We start from the raw sequence: 7,026 nt of genomic DNA, 5'->3' as shown, positions 1-7,026 counted from the left end.
TTTCGAGGTCTGGGATTCGCTGTGGGTGTAAAGCATAGTTGTTTTAACAGAGAGAGCCTGCGTTAGCCAGCTCAACTATTCAAGTACTTGACTTCTTTCCCATTCGCCCTTAGACTAGAAGTATATTCAAAGATAAGCATTTTAAACCACAGAGGAAAGTAGAAGGTCCTGATGGAGAACACAAAAATGTGGGAGGGAGGAGAGATGTTTTATTCAGTAAAAACATGTTTTATTCAGTAAAAGCAAGAGCGAGGATGCGAAATTGCTTCCATCAGCTTTTGCAATCACGGAGATGTATTAGAGAAAAAAACATTGGCGATCCAGGTCGGTAAAATTCAAACCACTTGCAAACAGATGAAGTCCAATTTCTCGTGGAAGACGAGGCCATATCTAAGTGGGTGGCTCTGCCCTACTCAAAAATGTAGGGAGGCTGGTCCCCGCTGAGTGACCTACTCTCAGCCCGCACCTCTTGCTCGGTTTGCCTGTCTGAGCAATCCTGTGTCCCCCCTCTGCAGACACTGGGGAGACCTGCCCTGCTGCTGGCGGTTCCCTCCGCTAGCTCTGGCTCTAGAGCGGGATGCGGTTTATCTAACTTTTCTTCTTGCATTCTCTGAAACACATGCACACACGTAACAGGGATTTACTGCTACAAAATTGTTTAAATGTTGGGGAAGTTTACACGTGTTCAAGAAATCTCAAAACGTTTTGCCGACCTCGGCAGCCGAGGGTCGACCCTACAGTGTGTGCCCCATGCTCTTTTTCCTCAAACCTGTCACATTCCCTACTGCCTCCCTCCTCCCTTTCCTATTCACTGAGAAAAAAGAGGTGCTGTCACAGAGGCTGGCCTTAGCTTCCGGTGCCCCCGATCTCCCTGAGGTCACCTCCGATGACCAGTTTTCATTTCTCCCCTTAGCTCATCCTCTAGGAACACTGGACATATTTGGCCACCCTTCCTTTGTGGAATTTTTTTCTGCTATCGGCTTCCACAGGCTCTTCTGCCACTGTGTGGGTCTGTGGCCCATGCTGCTCCTCTCTAGCAAGGATCTGTATGGCCGCCAGTTCTTCCTGTCACTGGTTTCTAACTTAAAGTCTAGTGTCTATGTCTTAGTACAAGGGGAGCTGGGAAGGTGCCTGGGACTGTCACCTCATGTAGGGCAGGCATGCTGTGTTTCGTGTGGTGGGGAGTTCCTCAACCATAAGAGGTTCAAAAAAAACTGACAATTGTCTATGTGGCAATGTGCTGTTGAAACTAAGGTTTAGCTCCCTATCAGATTTATGGGATATACTGAGATCTCTAAATGTTTTTGTTTTTAAAGAGAGCAACAAACAAGAATAACTATATTAAAATGTATTAATCAAATCAATAATACAAAAAGGAAAAAAATCATCTCAGATGCTGAATTTTAATGATTTATTCAGAGCTCCTGCCCTATCGAGATAAGAATTTACGATAGAATATGCGACTCTATTAAACATCAGCTAACTTAAATGTGAAACCCTAAAAGTATTTTCATTAAATATGGGGGAAGACCCCAAGATGTCTGCTATCACCATTATTATTTACCATTTCCTGGAAGTTCTGGGCAACGCAATTAGGTATCAAGTAGAAATATGATATAATTATTTAAAAAGTGAAAAAAATCGCAGTCAATATTGTTGTTTACCTAAGAACACACCAGACAATCAAAGAAGCATTTCATTCGATAAAGAATCAGTAAATATCTGAAAATCGATCGCTTCTTTCAACACCAGCAAACTGGGGTGTTCTTTACCTGGTCCGAAACAAATAGTTTGTCATAATTCAGATGTGGAACCAGAGCCTTTTTCATTAAGAAAATGTTATATTCCCCATTGATTGTGGTTTTGCCTTCTTGCTCATGCTGGGAATACCAGCTGACAGAGAAATTTGGAGGCTGAGGAAGCAGCTCTACTTAAAACTGATCTTAAAGGTAAGAGTCATTTAGATAAAGTAGGGGTGTGTGTGTGTGTGGGAGGGGGGATGGGTAACACGCATACGACACAGCGTTTTGCTCTGTTTAAAGAGTGGCTTGAAAAAAGAATTACCCAAGAAGTCGATATCAGTTGGTGCAAGTTGAATAATTGAAGACCTTTAAGCATTCTCTTTTGGAAAAAGGAATCAAGAGTGTATTGATTTCCAGAAGTCATGATCGCACGAGGCAGTGGAATTCATGGAAGGGAAAGGTGACACGAGGTGGCACCCTCTTCCCGAGCAAAGGCGCTGGGACATTACGGGTTTAACAGTGCTTACCTTTCACGGTACAGACGCTACAGATCAGAGGCTTCCGTTCTAGGGAAAGTTTTTTGGTGTGACATTCTGTTGCTTCCACATCACGTGTCCTATGAGTAGGGTCGTCTTCTGGCCCAGTGGCTCCAGATGCCAGTTAGCCCGTGGGCTGCTGCTGACCTCGGCCAAGATAAACTTTCCCAGTCTGGCAAAATGAACCAAGGAAGGACAATGCAGTGTGTCCACCTGTGTTGGGATCAGATTGCCAACTCTCTTCTCTTGGGATGAATGATCTTGACTCTGAGAGCATGTCATCTTTACGTGTTATAATATCTTTTCTTTATTTCCGTTTGCTGATTGCTTAAAGACCTCACTTGGACTAGTGAAAAGCTACTGTTCTCTTCTAATTCCGCTCTTTTAATTCTCTGCCTAATTCTACTTCCTCTTTTGCTCTCTCCAATACATCTTATCATTTTCTTTTCTTTTCTTTTTTTTTAATCTTTTTTGCTTGTATCTTCATTTATTATTTTAACCCACGTATATTAAATTAACCATCTACCAACTTTGCTTCCTTTGAAACACACTCGGAGCTTCATCGGTCCCTTAAATCTCAATATGGGCAAGTTTTAGATTCCTTTCTAAGAGGGTGAGGTGGGGAGAGAGAATGAGAGATTTCGGAATTCTAAAGAGAGTGGAAAGGATCTAGAAAGACAAACAGGACAGACTTTGTTAGTGTCCCAACATTCCTGGTGTCTGAGGGATTGGCTGTTGACCTTGGTAAAATCATGACTGTCAGCAGAAAAAGTTGTTGTTAAATCACACACACTTTAAAGATGGTTGAGCTATAGGATCTCGATACCAGAGAAAAATTGGGTATCATCTTGCAGATGTTTAAACTTGGGTTGAGTTTATAAAACTTATAAAAGTCAGATGGAATTGGAACTGATCTTTCCCAACCGGCCTCTCTCCAAAACTAGGCTGTAAGTGTCTTAAAGGCAGAGGCCGAGTTTTATTCATCATTATTCTTGGTTCCTAGCACTCTGCCTAGCTCACTGTTGGTACCAAATAAATATTTGTTGATCGGTGGATGGCCTAGAATGGCAAGATCCCCTTCCCAAATTAAAACCTGATTCCATCTTATTGTGGGAGCCCACAAAAATAGCTGCTCATAGGGTAAATTGTAGCTTTTTTTTCCCCCAGGAAATCAAGACTTTGGGAAATTTTTTTTTTTACCCTCATTTTCTACCACGTCATTAAAATTTATGACAGAGATGAGAGTGCCAATAAACTTTCCCCCAATTCCAGGCAGGTCTCTTACATTCCCCAGCACACACTGCCCTTAAATGCCTGTACCTTCCAGTGACTTCCCAGTGTCCTTGGAATAAGATCTAAACCCCTCGCAGCATACATAACCTCTTCCGGGCCAGCCTCCCCCTTGCGTGCTGCTCTAGACTGTGATGAAAGGAAGCTTTGTCCTCATTGCGAATCCTCTCTTAGGAAGACAAAGTCAAATCCACTGTCAAAACCGCTTTTAGTACCACTTTTAGTACATGAATGCTTACTTATTGAAAAGGGCAGCGATAGGAAATGACACGGCGAGATGCCACAAGAAGGGACACTTTCGCAGCACCCTTGGCCTGGCCTCCCCCTTCCTCAGGAGGCCTGGGAAAAGAGCTGCATCTCTTACAGACTTGGCCTTAAAGAGTAGGGCCTCCATTGTGCCGAGCTGGGTTTCCCACTGAGCCGCCACTCAAAGGGCAGCGTGACTGGAAGCCATCGACCCGGTTGCCATGGCCAGCCAAATGAGCGTCTGAGTACCATCTCCGCTGAGACACAGCTCTGGGAAAATGGGGCCGCTCTCACCAGCATCACCAGCATCGTCTTCACCAGCATGGTAGGACTAAAAGCTCAGCTCCCATCACCTAGGACTGGCGGCTGCTGATGGTGGGTTAAGTTTCTCCAGGCAGCCAGAGGCAAAAGAGAGGACTCTGGTACTGTGTCCTCCATCGGTTCACGAGCCGAGCCACCGCACTGGAGGAGAACATTCTGATTCAAATTTCTGAGGCGTCGCTGCTAAGGCGGTTCTCAGTTCAGAGATGTATTCAGCTGGGATTATTCAGGCGAGAAGGGAGCAAATCTGAAACTCAATATTTAAATCGAATCATAGTCTAGTTAATTGTTTATAATTAATGACTCCGTATAGAGTCACGATCATTTCAAAATCCTAAATCCCAAATCTGAGGTAATTAGCATTCGGGAAAGTCATCATCTGCTTTTGATTCCATTTGTGCAGTGACAGGCTCCAGGTGTTGTTGGGCATGCGTGTTTTTATTTTTATTTTCCAGTTTTCTATTCCTTAGTCTTATATCAATGGGTTAATATTATTTTAGTTTAGGCTCACCTCATTTTTTAGGACATATTTCATTTTAGAGTAGTCTCAGGTCTACAGAAGAGCCGCAAAGATGTCACGGAAAATGCCATATGCTCCATTCCCAGTTTCCCGTGTCGTTAACAGCTTCCATTACTATGGCACATTGTCGTAACTTAGGAACTAACATTGGCATGTTACTGTTAAACTGCATACTTTATTAAAATTTCATGAGTTTTATCCTAATCTCCTTTTTCTGTTCCAGGATCTTATCCAGGCTACCACATTATGCTTAGGTGTCATGTCTCCTTAACCTCCTTTGGTCTGTGACAATTTCTCATTCTTTCCTTGTTTTTCATGACCTCGGCAATTTTGAGGAGTACTGGTCAGCGTGAACTGAGTTTAAGAGACCTGATCTTCTATTGGGATATATCTAATATTTTTCTTATGATTGGACTGAGGTTATGTGTTCTTGGGAGGAACAGCACAGAAGTAAATTGCCATTTTTATTACATCGTATCAAGGGTACGTGTTATCAACATGACTTACCACTGTTGATGTTGACCTTGAAATTCTGGCTGGGGTAGCGTTTGCCAGGTTTCTCACTGTGTTAGTCAGGGTTCTCCAGGAAAACAGAACAAATAAGATATATATCTTATTGCTCATATATATATATTACAAGGTATTACTTATTTTAGCATTTATTGTATTAATATCATAATAATATATTATTATAAAATTTAATTTTATTATTTATCATAAGGTATTGGCTTATTGACCCATGTGATCAGGGAGGCTCAGAAGCCCCACAATCTGCAGTCTGCAAACTTGAGGCCCAGGAAGGCAGGTGGTGTAGTTTGAAGGCTTGAGAGCTGGAGAACTGTTAGAGCAGATAATGGAGCAGATGATGGTCCAGCTGACCAGTCAGGCAGAGAGCGAATTTGACCCTCTCCTGCCATTTTGTTCTCTTCACGCCCTCAATAGACTGGATGATGCCCACTCGCCATGGGGAAGGTCATCATCCATATTCCGTCCGCCAATTCAAATGTGAATCTCTTCTGAAAACGCCCTCACAGACACACCTAGAAATCATGTTTAACCAGATATCCGGGCGTCCCGTGATCCAGTCAAGTTGATCCAGTCAAGTATCAGGCGCACCGTGGAGTTATTTTTTCCTCCTTCCAAACTATTTTTTTGAGGCGAGTCACTAAGCACAGCCCATACTCAAGGAGTAGGGAGTTCAACTCCACTCTTTTGAAGGAATAGCTGCATAAATTGTTTGGAATTTTTTTAAAAAATTTCTTTTTCAATTACAGTTGACATACAATATTATATTCTTTTCAGGTATACAACACTGTGATTAGACATTTGTATACCTTACAAAATGATCACCCCGAGAAGCCTAGTACCCATTGGACACCATATGGAATTCTTTCATAAAGAATTTTTTATTTTATTTTATATTTACATTTGTTTCTTTTCCTCCACTTACTTACTTATGTGTTCGCCCATTTGTATCAGTAAGGACTTGTGGATATTTATTTTATATTTTGGATTATAAATTAAAACTACGTTATCTATCTATCTATCTATCTATCTATCTATTTATTTATTTATTTTCTCGTTGTTTAAGCTTTGACTTTGGAGCTCTTTTGATTTATTTATTTATTTATTTATTTATTTATTTTCTTGTTGTTTAAGCTTTGACCTTGGAGCTCTTTCAGGTTAGAAACTGATAAAGATGCAAAATTATTGTGGAGTTTAGAATCTAAGTCAGAGAGAAATCAATGGCCCAAGGGTTAATTCCTTGGAATGGCCTGTTTTGAGTGTGACAGCCCCAAGGCAATTGACACCAGGTGGGGTAGCTCATCTCTGAGATGCTGCCACCTATTCCTTTCCTCCCTGGACACAAAAGCCACTTCCCTTTTGAGAGTGACATCTGGTCTTCCCTCCCCCTGGCATCTGGACTGGCCTTAGTTACTCTCTTGATCAAGGGAAGTGGCAGAAGTGGCATCTGGGACGTCTAGATCTAGGTCATAGGAAGCTTTGCATTCTTCTCCTGGGCCTCGTGGCAGCTCACCCAGGAATGCTTGCTCTGTGGGAGGCCAGTGCCATGTACATAGTCTGACGACCCTGAGACCACCCTGCTGGAGCAGCCCACAGCCCAGGGAGGGGCCATAGAGGATGAGATGCCAGGTAGAGAGGGAGAGGCCAGGAGGCCCTGAGGTGCCAGACATGGGAGGGAAGATGCTGTCCTAGAAGTGGCTCCTCCAGCCCCGTCTCCCATAGATCAGAGACAGATTGCCCGGACAGGCTCGTCTGGCACCAGAAGCAAAATCAAACGGTGGTTTCTAGTGACTAAATTGTAGGGTAGTTTTGGAACTGGTGAAGAACGATTATGCAGACGCTTGTG

This window comes from Pteropus alecto, unplaced genomic scaffold (assembly GCF_000325575.1).
Source record: "Pteropus alecto unplaced genomic scaffold, ASM32557v1 scaffold16, whole genome shotgun sequence".
Classification (NCBI taxonomy): domain Eukaryota; kingdom Metazoa; phylum Chordata; class Mammalia; order Chiroptera; family Pteropodidae; genus Pteropus; species Pteropus alecto.
Note: the sequence above shows the minus strand (reverse complement) of the source record.